Source organism: Dromiciops gliroides, chromosome 3 (assembly GCF_019393635.1).
Source record: "Dromiciops gliroides isolate mDroGli1 chromosome 3, mDroGli1.pri, whole genome shotgun sequence".
Lineage (NCBI taxonomy): Eukaryota > Metazoa > Chordata > Mammalia > Microbiotheria > Microbiotheriidae > Dromiciops > Dromiciops gliroides.
In genome coordinates, this window is record NC_057863.1 from 249,085,307 (window position 1) to 249,102,446 (window position 17,140).

Sequence of the window (17,140 nt, forward strand, 5' to 3'; positions counted from 1 at the left end):
TGTAACCCTTGAAAAAGGGAGGAGCCATTTCACATTACGGATTATGGGAGAAAAGGGGGGCCTTCGGGCCTCCATTTTTGGTCACCCACCAGCTCTACAGCACATTCTCTCGGGAATGACAATAAATGAGCCTTTGACATACCACCACCGCTGAGTTCCAGAAAATTATTGTAGGAGTCATTTTCTTTACAATACACACACACACACACACACACACGCACGCATGCACGCACGCACGCACAAAGATGTGTGTATTTGTGTCTAATGTTAACCCTCTCTAGGCGAGGGGGGAGGGAAGGGAAAAAGAAAAACAAATTTACAAGATAATTGTGTTGTATATTTGAAAGGAATAGCAAGTTGTATACAGTACATTTTCAGTTTAATGCACAATCATCTTTTTAATTGTACCGTGTTAAGGAAGTGCTTCTTTTATTCCATAATTTTTTTTTAATTAATGACTCAAAAATAATTTTTGATTAAAAAATCCATCTCAACCTTACTGATCAGAAGAGAGAGGGTGTTTGATTCTCTCCAGGACCCAAACAGTATTCTCATGTCCACCCAGGGGCCCAGTAGACCTGTTTCCTCCATTCTTCCTGACTGCCATTTTGTGAGTGTTACCTCTCAAAAAAAGCTGACTTAGTTTACTGCCTTGTTTCAAGTTCTATGTTCTCTTATACTGGACCTGAGTTTGTCCTGAACCTTTTTAATTCTCTGTTGCCACTAACCTTCAGCCTTCAAAGAGTCAAGAGAGGTCCAGTCAGTCAACTAGCAAGTATATAATGTATAATGTATATAAAGTGTATAATGTGGAGGGCAGCTAGGTGGTGCAGTTGATAAAACACCGTCCCTAGATTCAGGAGGATCTGAGATCAAATCTGGCCTCAGACACTTGACACTTCCTAGCTGTGTGACCCTGGGCAAGTCACTTAACCCTCATTGCCCTGCCACCCCCCAAAAAATTGAAAAAAAAAAGTGTATTATGTGCCAGGCACTGTGTTAAGCACAGGGTTTTTTCAAAAAGCAAAACAAAACAAAAGAAAAACAAAAACTTCTGCCCTCAGGGAATTTGCATTCTAATGGGGGAGAAACATGTTATTTACATGGTATTTACCTGGTATTCACCAAAGACACACAAAATATATTTATTGAGACATCTTGTACTGTGAAACCTAGCCTTTTAAAATAGCTTTTAGTACCATACTAGGCAGTTGGGTGGCACATTGGATAGAGTGCTAGAGTTGAAGAGAGGATGATCTGAGTTCAAATCCACACTAAGATGCTTGACCCTAGACAAGTTATTTATCCTCTGAGTGCCTCACTTTTCCTCATCTGTAATATAGGGATAATAATATCATCTATTTTTCAGGGTTATTGAGGCTAATATGAGACAAAATCTGTAAAGTGCTTTGCAAACCAGAATGTGTTGTATAAATGTTAACTATTATTATTATTATATAGTTGTGGGTCAATAAATATTTATTTATTCTTGTCTAAGTGAGAGTTTGAAGTATCATCCAATTAATTTCTTAGGTAGTTTTAGATTTAGGGGAAGTCCCATTCAAATAAAAAATTAAATTAAAAGACAGCTCAGGGGGCAGCTAGGTGGCACAGTGGATAGAGCACTGGCCCTGGAGTCAGGAGTACCTGAGTTCAAATCCTGCCTCAGACACTTAACACTTACTAGCTGTGTGACCCTGGGCAAGTCACTTAACCCCAATTGCCTCACTAAAAAACAACAACAACAACAACAACAACAACAAAAACCCACAGCTCAAAGTGAAAGTAAACTTTCTAGCCTCAAAAGCTGTATGTAATGGCTTTGGGTGTAAGTATTGGGAAAATAGAATTAATTATACTAGTTATTACATAATGTTATACTGTTAGTGCCTAGAGAAGTGTCTTGTACACAGTAAAAACTAAATATGTTTGTTACACAAGAGTATTTTTTTTTGGAGGGCTTGTATTTTATTTAAATTTTTTTCTCAATTACATGTAAAAACAATTTTTAACATTTTTTAAAAAATTTTGAAATCCAGATGTTTTCCTTGCCTCCCTTCTCTCCCTCTTTGAGAAGGCAAACAATTTGATATAGATTATACATGTGCAGTCATGAAAAATACATTGGCATATTAGCCATATTACAAAAGAAAACACAGACCAAAAATAAAACACCCCAAGAACTATTGCTTTGGGGGCAGCTAGGTGGTACAGTGGAAAGAGCACCAGCTCTGGAGTCGGGAGGACTTGAGTTCAAATCCAGTCTCAGACATTTGACATGTAACTAGCTGTGTGACCTTGGGCAAGTCACTTAACCCCAATTGCCTCACCAAAAAAAAAAAAGTATGCTTTGATCTGCATTCAGACCTCATCAGTTCTTTCTCTGGAGGTGGACAGCATTTTTCATCATGAGTCCTTTAGAATTGTCTTGGATACTTGTGTTGCTGAGAATAGCTAAGTCATTCACAGCTGATCATCATACAACATTACTGTTACTATATACAATGTTCTCCAGGTTCTGCTCACCTCACTCTGTATCAGTTCATGTAAATCTTCCCAGGCTTTTCTAAAACAATCCTGATTATCATTTCTTATAGCACAATAGTACTCCACCTTGGGTGTATTTTTTTTTTCTTTTGGTGGGGCAATGAGGGTTAAGTGACTTGCTCAGGGTCACACAGCTAGTAAGTGTCAAGTGTCTGAGGTTGGCTTTGAACTCAGGTCCTCCTGAATCCAGGGCTGTTGCTTTTTCCACTGCGCCACCTAGCTGCCCCTGGGTGTATTTTTAAATTACAATTCTGAAACCAGGGAAATAGGGAAAATGTAGGAATTGTGAGATAATCCTTCCATTACATTTTGTGGCTAGCATATTTTAGAAGCATCTCTGAACCTAAACATGGCTGGGAAGAACTTAAAGAGAGATTGAGGCCTAATCACAAAGGCTGGTGATTAAAAACAAGATCTATGAGTAAAGATCAAAGGAAATGGGGTCATTCACTCATAAGAAAACTAAAGATTTCATTACAGCCTTTATATATACAAAGGACTCTTAAATTAAAAAAAAATACCAGATATTTACCAACTTCAAAAAGTACATATAAGAGGAAACAATTAAACTGTAGCATGAGGGGCAGTATGGTAGCAGTACAGACCTGAGTTCCAGTCTTATTTCTGCCACATACTGATTGTGTGACCCTCAGCAAGCTTCTTCATATCCCCTTTCCCCCACCTCAAAGAATGCTAACTTAGGGGCAGCTAGGTGGCACAGTGGATAAAGCCCTGGAGTCAGGAGTACCTGAGTTCAAATCTGGCCTCAGACACTTAACACTTATTAGCTGTGTCACCCTGGGCAAGTCACTTAACCCCAATTGCCTCACCAAAAAAAAAAAAAATGCTAACTTAAACAGGAGTCTGCTAATGAGGTTAAACACACCATATTCACATTGCTTCATTTGTTTGATGAAGGCATTCCTAACCTGGAACAAGTCAACAGTATGTTTTTGCCCCAATAGCAATGGGGGAGAACTGGAAGGGCCTTATGTTCCATTTCCCTTCATTAAAAAATGAAGAAAAAAAGAAATTTACATGATAATTTTGTTGTATATTTAAAAGGAACAGTAAGCTGTACAATAGTAGATCCGCAGTTTCATGTGCAATCATCTTTTTTATTATCCTATGTTATAGGGGAAAAAAAGCTTCCTTGTAAAAAAAAGAAATTGAGGTACCAAGAACTTTTGGGGGGAAAGGAGGAGTTACAAGAGCATAAGAAACAGTCAATACTAGTAAAGATCTTACAGTTGAATTGGGAAGATAAGACTTGGATGCATAAGCAGGTAAGTAGGCTTTTGGGGGGATTTTGGTTGTTTTTTTTTTTTAGACCAGACCTGTAATTTCATTGATATAATAAACTCTTTTTTTTTTCAGGGCAATGAGGGTTAAGTGACTTGCCCAGGGTCACACAGATAGTTAAGTGTCAAGTGTCTGAGGCTAGATTTGAATTCAGGTCCTCCTGAATGCAGGGCCAGTGCTTTATCCATTGCACCACCTAGCTGCCTCCCCATGATAGATTTTAAGGAGGCAGTTTCATGAGGGACTGTGAAATTGGATAGCAAAAATATCACATCTTTATTTTCATTAACCTCAAACTGAAATTAAGGGCAGCTACATGACACAGTGGATAGAGTACCAAGCCTGAAGTCAGGAAGACACATCTTCCTGAGTTGAAATCTGGCCTCAGACATGTATTAGCTGTGTGATCTTGAGGAAGTCACTTTACCCCATTTGTCTTGGTTCTTCATGTGTAAAATGAGCTGGAGAAGGAAACGGCAAACCACTCCAGTATCTTTGCCAAGAAAACCCCAAATGGGGTCATGGAGAGTTGGACATGACTGAAATGACTGAACAAAAACAAACTGCAATTAAGCATTTTCATCAATTATGATTTTTTTTAAAAGATGGGGTGGTGGAAGTGGTGGAAATAGGCTTCCCCAGATTACCAAAGAGATCCATGACATGAGAAAGGTTAAGAACTCCAGATCTCCACAGAGCGGGTACCAAGATATTTGTCACAAAATCTCATAAGGAAAGTGTCGGCAGAAGAGAGCAAATTTAAAGGAATCCCATTTTCAAGAGGTCTGGCAAAGGAAAAGTATCTCAAAAGAATGATGGAGCTGAATGGTACAATTTATTCATAAGGACCCCAGAGGCAAATAGATTCTCTTTGTTGTTCAAAGCCAGCACACCACAAGGTCCCAAGGATATGTTTTCCTGTTACTTCTGCCTTGACAGTCTCCTCCCGACCCCTGACTCCCCCCTTTTTTGGCTCTAGACATCTATAAGCAAGATGGAATTCTCAATAGTGTCAAAGAACTGAGAAAGGATTCAAAATCCTTTGAATCCAGCTATCACCAATAGCTCTGGGTGTTAAAAAGAAGGGCAACTCTCTGAGGAGTTTCACTATTTAGTTATCTTTGGTCACAGTACAACTTGAAATTGATATTAATTAGAATTAATTAGCATTGATAGTATTAATTAGTATTAATGCTTTGAGTTACTTTGGAATGGGAGCATAACAATGCCTGCCCCCTCCTTCCAGATAGTCAACAGCTACCAAGAAGATAGGGCTTTGTTTGTATTTATGATTTCAGTGATGTTGGGAATTTCCTCTACCAATTCAGGTCAGCATCTGCTGGGACAACTTTGAATATTTGAAATCTGCCCAGAAAACTAAGAAGTTAACTGATTTGCTCAAGGACACACAACCAATATATGCTAGAGGTAGGAATTGCAGCCAGGATTTCCTGCCCCAGAGCAATCAACCAATAAACATTTATTATGCACCTACTGAGTGCCAGGCACATAACACTGGCACCTATTAAGTGCCAGTTATGTCTCTTCTAAGCCATCAAGACAGGTCTCAGGAAAGGAGGCAAAAATGGATCATGTGGCTGGGTCAAGGAAGCAAATTACTATATCTATCAGGGCAAGCCCTCCTTAATTTCAGAACTGACCCATTCCCTAAAAAGTAGTAGCATCCACAACCAGCATCAATTTGGGCATAAGCCACAGAGTGCAGAAGGTGCAATTTTACCAACAAGCCTGAAGAGCTGACAAGTTAATTTACATGTGACTCCACTAATAGGTCTGGAAGAATCTAGGGATGATGCATGAGTTCCTTTTTTCATTTCTTCTCTCCTTTCTGAGATGCGAAGGAGGGCCCAGACATATCTCTTCATCTTTGGGAAAGGAGTACCAGATTTCTTTTCTGACAAAGAGAGTAGCAGCTGGCAGCAGGGGAAGTAATCTGATTCCATCTTTTTTTCAAGAATGATTATGTGTCTGTTTTTATAATTATAACTAAGAAAGATATTTTCAATTTTCAGAAGGAATTTCTGATAGATTTACATGTGTGTATTAAGCTAGAAAACTCCCCTAAAGTCTGTGAGCATACATTTCCTCATTAAATGTCTATGTGTTTGTGTTTCTCAAAGTTACGTCTATTTTATTGACCAAAATTAGGTCAATCCAGTTCAGCATTGACCATTTGCTAGAAGATCCCAAGAGTTGTTTGCTTGGGAATGGGAGTAAATTAAGTCTTGTAATCCCTTCCTAGAACAGCATTGGTAATAAGTATTGTAAGTCAACATTCTTTTTCCATCAAATGCAAAAACACAAAGTGAGTATATAGGTAATTTTCAACCTTCTATCACTCTTTTTTTAAAAAAAATATTTTTCCCATTTACATATTATGTTTCCCACAATTTATTTTCTTTCCTTTTCAACTCCCCATCCCCATTGGGAAAAAAAGGAAGAGGAAAAACAAAACCCTGGTAAAATATGCAATCAAGTAAAATTAATTGTGCACTGGCCATACCCCCAAATTGCATTTCTTTCTTTCTTTCTTTCTTTCTTTCTTTCTTTCTTTCTTTCTTTCTTTCTTTCTTTCTTTCTTTCTTTCTTTCTTTCTTTCTTTCTTTCTTTCTTTCTTTTTTCTTTCAGGGCAATGAGGGTTAAGTGACTTGCCCAGGGTCACACAGTTATGCATTTCATTTTATACCTAAATTCCATTGACTCTCTGTCAAGATGTGAATAGCATAGTTCATCATTAATCCTCTGGAATCAGGGTTGGTCATTTTGCTGATCAGAGTTCCTAAGTCTTTCAAAGTTATTTTTCTTTACAAAGTTACTACTGAGTAAGTTGTCCTACTGCTTCTATTGACTTGACTCTGCATCAGTTCATAAAAGTCTTCCCAAGCTCTTTTGAAATAATTTCTTTTGTAATTTCTTATGGTATAATAATAACTCATTACATTCATATACCTTTTACTACTAATGTAAAGAACTGATTGTTATTTGAGGTTTTTATGGCCCCATCTTTTGGCTGGGGTTTGAGGAGACCTCGGCGTCTGCACTGGCCTGGGGCTCCGCAGACAGAACAGTGCTTTACACACTGGTTGTAACCATCGCCATGATGCTGGCACCTCATGTCATCACCACTCGCCAATGCCTACATGGGCCTGGCAAAATTATAATAATTGTAAGCCCAGTGAGGGCAGTTGTGTGACTGTCAGAGCAGCCAGCCAATTGGCTTGGGGCTTTGTGTGGTCAGCCTAGGCTCTGCTGGGAAGAAGGAAGGTTTTTTTGTCATTCTAGCTTGAAGTTGGAAGGTGATAGGATGCTGCTGTGTGTTCCCAGCGATTCCCGGGCAGTGGTGTTGTTCAGGTTGTATCATTTTCCCTTTCCCCATTTTCTTTTCTTTTCCTTAATCCTACTGATCCTGTTTGTGTTTTTTTTAAGTTCGTTCTTGTTAAATAAATCCTGCTCTGCTTTGAGGGAGGCTGTCGGTCTCCTTCCTTGCCCCAATATTGGGGCGAGCTGCCTAGATAACACCCCCCAATTAAAAATTGGTCCCAACACTAATAAATATGGTCCCACTACTTTCTTTTTTTCTGACCAAATAATTTCAGGTCTTGTAACACTTCACCAAATTTTCCTTTGAATGTAACTTAACTTATTTCAACAAACATTTGTTGCTGTTGAGTTGTGTCAGACTTTTCATGACCCCATTTGGGGTTTTCTTTTTTTTTTTTTAAGATAATTTTTTTTTTTTGGCAGGGCAATGAAGGGTAAGTGACTTGCCCAGGGTCACATAGCTAGTAAGTGTCAAGTGTTTAAGGCTGAATTTGAACTCAGGTCCTCCTGAGTCCAGGGCCAGTGCTTTATGCACTGTGCCACCTAGCTGCCCCCCCTCATTTGGGGTTTTCTTGGCAAAGATATTGGAAATGGTATGCCATTTCCTTCTCTGGCTCATTTTTGCAGGTGAGGAAAGCATGGTAAAAAGGTTAAGTAACTTTCTCAGGGTTATAAAGCTAGTAAATGTCTGAGGCTGGATTTGAATTTGTGTCTTTTTGATTCCAGGCCCCATCTAGCTGCCACCTATCTGCCCAAACAAATTTGTATTGAGTGCCTAATATTATCCTTCTCTTATTCTTATTTACATAATTCTATTTTTCTGGAAAGAGAAAAAGAAATCCCTTACATCTTTGTGGTAAACCATGAACATTCAATATAAAGCATGAGTTAAATGTATACTGAGATTTTTGAACAATTTTTTAAAGTACTTTATTATTTTCCACTTACATATAAGGATAGTTTTCAACATTTATTTTCACAGGATTTTTAGTTCCAAAATTTTTTTCTTTCACCCTCTCTTCCCTTCCTTCAACCCAAGATGGAAAGCAGTCTGATATAGGTTGTATATGTACAATCTCATTAAACATGTTTCCACATTAGTCATGTTGTGAAAGAAGAATCAGAGCACAAGGGAAAAACCTCAAAAAAGAATGAAAAAAAAAAAACCCAGTCTAAAAGTAGAAACAGTATGGTTCAATCTGCATTCATAATTCACAGTTGAACAAAATTTTTTGCACACAAACATATATACATACATATCATACATATACAGATATATACATATATTATATATAATGGAGTATATGCATACACATATTAAATTATATAGGGGTATATATGATATAGGATGGACCAAAAGTCATGATGTTTTAACAACTTCTTTGAAAATTATTTTTTCTTTATTTTTTGCCGTTTACAAGATTTGATTTTTCACACATAATGTACATTCATTTCCTATATATACTGTATATGATGCTATAATATTGTAGAGGATTTTTTTTGTGGGGCAATGAGGGTTAAGAGACTTGCCCAGGGTCACACAGCTAGTAAGTGTCAAGTGTCTGAGGCCAGATTTGAATTCAGGTCCTCCTGAATCCAGGGCCAGTGCTTTATCCACTGAACCACCTAGCTGCCCCCTTATAATAATGTAAATAAAAATAAAGTAGTTATTAAATATTGAAACTCCTTCATGACTTTTGACCCACCCCGTGTGTGTATGTGTATATATGTATAAATATATATGTATATGTGTATATGTGTGTATGTGTGTATATAAGCTTTTACCAAAGGAATATTTACTTCCAAAGGTATAATAACAAATATCTAAACTTATTCCCCCAACTTAAGGGGCACAATTCTTCCCCTTCCCCACACCTTGTACCACCTTGCTCTCTAGGGAGGAGAAGAGAGTTAGGTGCATAGCTTAGCTAGGTTCATATGGAGCACAGTTCTAGTTCTAAGTCCAAAACCCCCAGGGCTTGTGTCCCAAGCACCCTGGCTTCTCAGGATGTCCATTCTGGGCTGGCGCAGGAACTGGCCTAAAATCCTAGCTCCAAGGTATCCATGGCTCAAACCTGCTGGTCTGTAAAGATCTCCTCCAGCACTTGGAACTGAAGAAGACAAATGACACAAAATAGAAACAAACACTCCTAGGACCTTTTCTCAGAACTAGGGTCAAAGAGAGGGAGCAGGAAAAGGACAGTCCCTTCCTCTCTGTTTATGGATGGCATCCATAGCTTCACAGGATGAGTATAGCAGATAGAAGTTGCAAGAAAGAGCCCAGCCAAGAGAACAAATGGTTCAATCTTTCCAGTTTTAAAGCCAAAGCAAGCTGCCCCTTTCCATGTGATAGATAGGGCTCCACATTAGAACAGAGCATGCCCAGAAGCCCCTTAAGGCCAACTTCATTTTAAAATTGAGCATGCTCAGAATATAGGGCTACACCTAATTAACTGGCACACAGAAACCATTTAGCTAAATTGCCAAACTCTAGGCAATTTGAGAGTACACCTGACTTTGTGAAAGTACATTCTCTTTCATAAAATCACTGGAATCAAACTAAAAGCCACCATCAGTAATGTAAATGTAGTATCTAAATTAAGCTATTAAATACTCTGCCTGAACAGACTGCACAGTCCCAGAAAATAATTGATTCTATTAAATACTAGCATTCTCTCGAGTTTGAACAAAATTTATCAGTGGCTACCAATTAGCCCATAAATATGAACTTTTAATAACATTAATTGTATGAGTAGAGTTGGTTAAACTGTGTATTACTGTGGTATATAGTCAATGGGCTATGCTTTCATTCTTGCTTTCAATAAAACAAGTCAGGTAGCTGCACACAGTAGAGATTCCTGTGGTCTACACCTGAACAATCTCAGAAGCTCTCGTCTTAAGACTTGTATAAGGCTGGGGCCAAAGTAAGAATGAATTCTCATATCTGGAGACCAGAACTACAACTGAACTCCTCCAGGTAGTTACATCCCTCTCCTTTTTGCATCATATGGTGCTGCCTAATCAAGTTAATATTAAATGCTTGCTCTGTTCCAAGCACTGTGCTAAGAGCTAGAGATCTAATGAAAGGCAAAAATAGTCCCTGAGTTCAAAGAACTCACATTCTAATTGGGGAGAACAATGTGAAAACAACTATGTCCAAATAAGATAGATCCAGGGGGCAGCTAGGTGGCACAGTGGATAAAGCACTGGCCCTAGATTCAGGAGGACCTGAGTTCAAATCCGGCCTCAGACACTTGACACATACTAGCTGTGTGACCCTGGGTAAGTCACTTAACCCTCATTGCCCCGCAAAAAAACCAAAACAAAACAAAATAAATAAGACAGATCCAGGGGAAACTGGAGGCAATCTCAGGAAGAAGGCATCAGCAATGAAGGGTTATGGGAAAGGCTTCCTGAAGAAGGTGGGATGTGAGCTAAGATTTGAAAGAAGTCAGGGAAGTTAAGCTAGAAGATGGAAATGAGGAGGGAAAGAATTCCAGGTGTGAGGATGGAAAGGCAATGGGATGGCAAGGAGTGGAGTTAGAACAGTAAGTAGGGCTAGTGCTGCCAAATCATACAGTATGTAGAGGGGAATAAACACAAGAAGACTGGAAAGACAGGAAGGGGCCAAGTTGTGACAAGCTTTAAAAGTCAAACGGGATTTCATATTTGATCCTAGAGGTAATAAGGCATCACTGGAGTTTATGGAGCAGGAGACAGATGGGGTCAGACCCATACTTTAGGAACATCTGTTTGGCAGCTGAGTGGAGGGTAGAATGGAATGGGGAGAGATTTTAGGCAAGGAGAGCAATCATTAAGCTATTGCAATAGTCCAGATGTGAAGCAATGAGGACCTATACCACAGTGGCAACTTTAACACTGTAAAGGCCCAATAGAGGCAGTAAATGACAGATAGTAATACCATGCAAATTGCACAGTTTCTTTGTGTGATGAGCTATAGGAACTGCAGGGTGCAACGAAGTCGAGAAGTGTGATTCTAGGATAGAATGTTGTCTACATTGGCAGCCATTGTCTTTATATTGGATATTTTTGCTTCTTTTTCTATGATAAAAGGGAAGATTTAGTTGGGGTGAGGGTGGGGTGTCACATCTTTATGCAAAGACAAAATACATTGATAAAACATGGGTTTATTTTTTAAGAAAAGAAAACTGCAGAATGTCTTTATGCTGAACTTGAGTTATTCATAACCTTGAATTTCTCTGTCCATTGTGTCTAGAGTTTGGGCTTTGTTGGCATTTGCATTCAAATCAAAAGTTAAAGGGGCAACTAGTTAATGAAGTGGATAAAGTGCCAGGCCTAGAGTCAGGAAGTTCAAATCTGGCTTCAGATGCTTACTAGCTGTGTGACCCTGGACAAGTCACTTAATCCTCTTTGCCTCGGTTTCCTCATCTGTAAAATGAGCTGGAGAAGGCAATGGCAAACCACTCCAGTATGTTTTCCAAGAAAACCCTAAATGGGGTTACAGAGAGTTGGACATGACTGAAATGACTAAATAATATCACCACCACCATATATCAAGGAAATCACATGTCCAGTACCTTTCATCTGTTACTATGTGCCCACCCTTTAAATTCTGAAAAACTGACTATGTTGGTAGTGGAGAGCAGGAGAAAGAGAGGGGCAAAAGCCTTCTCACAAGGCACCTTGGGTTTGAGAGTGTGGTAAGGACAAATCATGGAAGCCTAAAACCTGAAGGAGCACCCAGTTAGCCAAGACCTTGACTTAGTGTGAGAGGAAAAATATGTCATAGAGTTAAAAGTAAACCTGGTGTCTCAGGGGCAGCTAGGTGGCACAGTGGATAGGGCACCAGCCTTAGATTCAAGAGGACCTGAGTTCAAATCTGACCTCAGACACTTGACACTTACTAGTTGTGTGACCCTGGGCAAGTCACTTAACCCTCATTGTCCTACAAAAACAAAACAAACAAAAACAAAAACAAAGCTGGTGTCTCATGGTACATCAAAGGCATAGGGAGAGGGAGGACCAGGGTTACTTAGATGGTTGGATGAATAGAACATTTATTAAACATTTACTATTTACCAGGCTAAGTATTCAAGGCCCCCCCCCAAACTGAATCCTCCCTTTAACCATAGAAAAACAAGCAAAAATATCCAGTATAAAGATAATGGCTACCAATGCATACTATATTCTAGAACCTAGAATACTGAATAGAATAAAATCCCAGAATGACTGTTCACATCCTCCCTACCTCATTTCACTCTGCAGTTTCTATAGCCAATCACACAAAAATACAAGCAAATGCTTCCCTACCTTCAAGAAGTTTATGTTTTACCAGGGAAAGATAATACATGAAGAGCTAGAAGTAGCAGGAGAAAAATGCTGATAAGGACATGGAGAAATCCAGCGAGTCAGGAATGGAGATAAGAATGAAGTGAATATGGCCTATTCAACCATGCAGTTGCCTGAAGATAGCTTATATCTTTCTAAAAACTGCTGTGGAGATCCACCTCTTCCAAATTTCCATCACTCACTCAAAGCTTTCAATGCTTCATCTTGCCCTTATTCAAAGGTGAAATGCAGAGTTGGCAGATATTGGTTATCCCTGACAGAAATTTCTGGGAAAAGCCCAGAATGCTGTAGTAATAGTGAGGCTGGAAAGGCAACCTAGGCTATAGGACACCTTTTCGTGAAGCCCTTGGTCTTACTGGTGGTGTAGATGCTTGTAGAGATGCATCTAGAAATTTTAAGTCCTAGTAGCAGCATGAGACAACTGAATTCAATTCAAGAAACATTTAAGTGCCTACTATTTTCTGGGTAAGACCCTGGAGATACAAAGACAAAACTGAAACATCAAAAATCTTAGATTCTATTTTAAGGCAGAGAGAAAGGAAGAACATGTTCATATAGGGTCAATTCTACATCATTGATCTTTTTATTCCCCTTCTCCCAACTAGGCAGTCTCATGGACAAAAAATGTAAATAAATTCAGGCAAAGAGGACCCTTGGAAAATTTGTTTTGTTCCCCAAGGTAGAATATTACAAATCTACATTCATATCCTTATGAAATGCATAGTTGCATCCTCATAACAAAATAAAATCGATTGCTAGAATGCTGCCTTAATATGATTTAAAGCAGTTTGCTGACTTAGGAAGAAAAAAATAAATAAGGCCATAGTGACCCTACTGAGCAATGAATTCACATTCTTAGCATCTCCTTCCATAGTCCCCTAACCCTCTCTCCCTCTGACAAGCCTGAGAAAGTCTCCATCAAAAGGTAGTCACCCAAGTGGAAGATTGATAGAGATACCTTGCAAGGGCAGCCAGGAAAGTCAAATGGTGAAGTTCCCAACAGAAAGATGGATTACCCTGAATTGCAACCAATGTATACAGAACCAACAAAAATCATGTGCCTCATCTTTTAAGCCTGAACTGTTATTCAGAACCTCAGGCTAAGTCTCTACTAGAGTCCTTTCCAAGCCAGCAATCTCCCTTCCTACAAAATGAATCCACCTTGCCGACAATATGCCGACCAAGTGGCTTTGTCTTTCCAATGCTAAGATCCTCTCCTTCTAATAATTTCACCCTTTAAAAAAGTTAACTTACCCTTGAAGAAGCCAGATATGGAAAAGTCCTACTTGTTTGTAAGCTGCAACACAATATGTTCCCTCTGAGATCACCTTCCATTTACATCAAATGTAGCTTGTACGTGCACAATTATTTGTGTGTTGTCTCTTCCATTAGAATGTTAGCTCCTTGAAGACAGGGACTATACTGCCACAATGCGCGGAAGAGGGGAGGGAGGGAGAGAGTGAGGGAGAGAAGGAAGGAAGGAAGGAAGGAGGGAGAAAGGGAGAGAGGGAGGGAGAAGGGAAAGGATGAAGGAAGGAGGGAGGGAGGGAGGAGAGAGGGAGGAAGGGAGAGGGAGGAAGGAAGGAAGAAGGAAGGAAGGAAGGAAAGGATGGAGGAAAGAAAGAAAGAAGGAAAGAAAGAAAGAAGGAAAGAAAGAAAGAAGGAAGGAAGGAAAGGAAGGAAGGAAAGGATGGATGGAGGAAGGAAAGAAAGAAAGAAAGAAAGAAAGAAAGAAAGAAAGAAAGAAAGAAAGAAAGAAAGAGAGAGAGAGAGAAAGAAAGAGAGAAAGAAAGAAAGAAAGAAAGAAAGAAAGAAAAAGAAAGAAGGAAAGGAAGAAAGGAAGGAAAGAAGGGAAAAAGCAAAGGAGGGAAAGAAGGAAAGGAAGGAAAGAAGCATTTATTAATGATATACTATGTGCCAGCCACTGGGCTAAGTGCTTCATAAATATTATCTCATTTGATCCTCACAACCACCCTGTAATGTGGGTGCTATTATATCCATTTTATACTTGAGGATAGAGACAGACAGAGGTCATGTGACTTGCCTAGCATCATATAGCTAGTAAGTGTCTGAGGCTGGATTTGAACTCGGGTCTTCCTGACTCCAGGAAGAACTAAAATTCAGTTAATATCCACATTATGAAAAAGTTTCAGCAGGAAGATGATAAAAGAAATAGGCAAAAACTTGCAGTTGGTAGACCATAGGATTAAACCATAAGAACCTTTATAAACTGTGAACTCTTAAGCTTTTTCATCTAGTACCGTGTATTCCTTTTGAAACATGTGCTGTGGTATGCCCACTCTTTCAGTACCAAGCCTGCTGTATCTCCCTTCAGAGTTTTCAGCTCCCTTGAGAAGTCCCTAGAGTGTCTCCTTTCTCTGCTATTGGCTTGAACCTCCACCAGCCGTGTTCCCCTCATTTTAAGGGATCAAAAACTAGAAGGCCGGTCCCATTTAACTGCCCTACACAGATTGGCTTTTACGAGGAGACATTTGCTTCAAAGATTTAGAAAGAATAAAGCATTGATCCTACCAAGTCCAGATGTTGCATGGTTTCCAGGAGAATTTTTCCACTGGGATAGAGCCCAGACTGTTCCTTCCTCCTTGATGTCCCACTGGTTGTAAACAGAATCTGAATCTTGACTCCCAGACCACCATGGCTCACTCTCCTGGCCTTTGAAACTCTCAAGGTAGAAGACTCTACTCTAAGTGCCTAAAAACAGAAAAGAATGAATGAAAAAGCCAAGAAGACACAGTTTTTTCAGCTGGAGAGGGAAGGAAGAAGATAGTCTATAGCCAGAGAGGGAAGATGGTGCATAGCCCTTCTCATGACAGCATAGCCTTCCACTGGATACTATCATACCACCAGACTGCAGGTGAAGACATTGACTTAGAGATGGCACAGAGGACATTATAGAAGCTGACAGGCCTTTCTGAATGCTCCCAAAACCAGTCAGAGAACTCCCCTTAATCATATGGTTGTTTGACTAAATCAGTTCCAGAAAGCCAAGGCATATATATTATTTTAGAACCTATATGTTCTAAAATGTTTATAGCAGCTCTCTTTGTGGTGGCAAAGAACTGGGTATTGTGGGGATGCCCTTCATTTGGGAAATGACTGAACAAGTTGTGGTATATGATTGTGATGGAATACTACTGTGCATAAGGAATGATGAGCTTGACGATCTTAGAAAAACATGGATAGACTTGCACAAAACAATGAAGAGCAAAATGAGCAGAACCAAGAAAACATTGTATATAGTAACAACAATATTGGGGCTTTTTTGTTTTCGTTTTTTGTAGGGCAATGAGGGTTAAGTGACTTGCCCAGGATCACACAGCTAGTAAGTGTCAAGTGTCTGAGGTCAAATTTGAACTCAGATTTGAATCCAGGGCCAGTGCTTTATCCACTGCATCACCTAGCTGCTCAGCAATATTGTTTTATGAACAACTTTGATTAACTGTCATTTTGTCTATTATAAATACCTAAATTAACTAGAAAGGATCTAGGAAGGAAGATGCTATCTGCATCCAGAGAATGAACTAATAAATATAAGTATATATAGATTGATTTTACATATATGTGTATATATATATGTGTGTGTGTGTATATATATGTATGTATGTATATGTATATATGTACACATACATTTGTGTCTAATGGTAGCCATCTCTAGGCTGGGGGGAGAAGGAAAAAAAGAAAAGAAAGAAAAAAGGAATTTATCTAATAACTATTATATATTTAAAAGGAATAGCAAGTTTTACATAATAGATTTGCGGTTTCATGTACAATCATCTTTCTTCTAGTGTGTCATGGAAATGCTTGTTTTATTTCATAAATTAAAAATAAAATTTAGAAAAAGGTAAAAGCACAGTTCAATGTGTTTCCAAGGCATTTCCCTCATGCATCATCATGATTATCCCCAAAGTAGTATATGTGCAGAGAGAAATCATCCTAGGGAGCCAGACTCACATAATGCTCTCATAGAAGATCAACTTGAAGTCCTAAATGGGTGGGGATGTTGTTAGAAGACAGCGGAAGAAAGGATGGGACAAAGGTCTTTTTACAGGAGACCTTGGGAGTTCAAGGATGCTCATAATACAGATAAATGATAAAAGCTTAAAACTTGAAGGGGCCATCAATGAGTAAAGCCCTTGACTATGGGATTATGAGGTTCAAGAGGTGGCCCCTGTACAGACCACAAAAACATGAGGAGAGGCTTGCAAAATAGGCCTGTAAGAGGGTCAGGCTATGGAATTGGCCAATTACTGCTGTTCTCTTTGCAAACCCCACCCCTTGGAGCACTCTGAATCAGAGAGATAAGACCTGACTTTGCAGAGGGAAAGACTGCTTCCAACTCTCTAATCTAGACTCAGAGCTCTGGATGACTCATCTTGCCCTTCTCCAAGGGTGGAAATCAAAATTGCCAGTTGTTGATTGTCCTTAGTAGGAATTTCAGAAGTTTTTGCAAAAGGTTCCTAACACTCTGGGAAAACACATCTGGCCTGTTTGCTTCTGAGTTCCCCAGAAAGCAGCAAGTTAGCAATATCCCATACAATGGAGCAGCCAGTTCACAGAAAGCAGGGCAGCCAGCTAACCTGGGGGAGGGATTATTGCC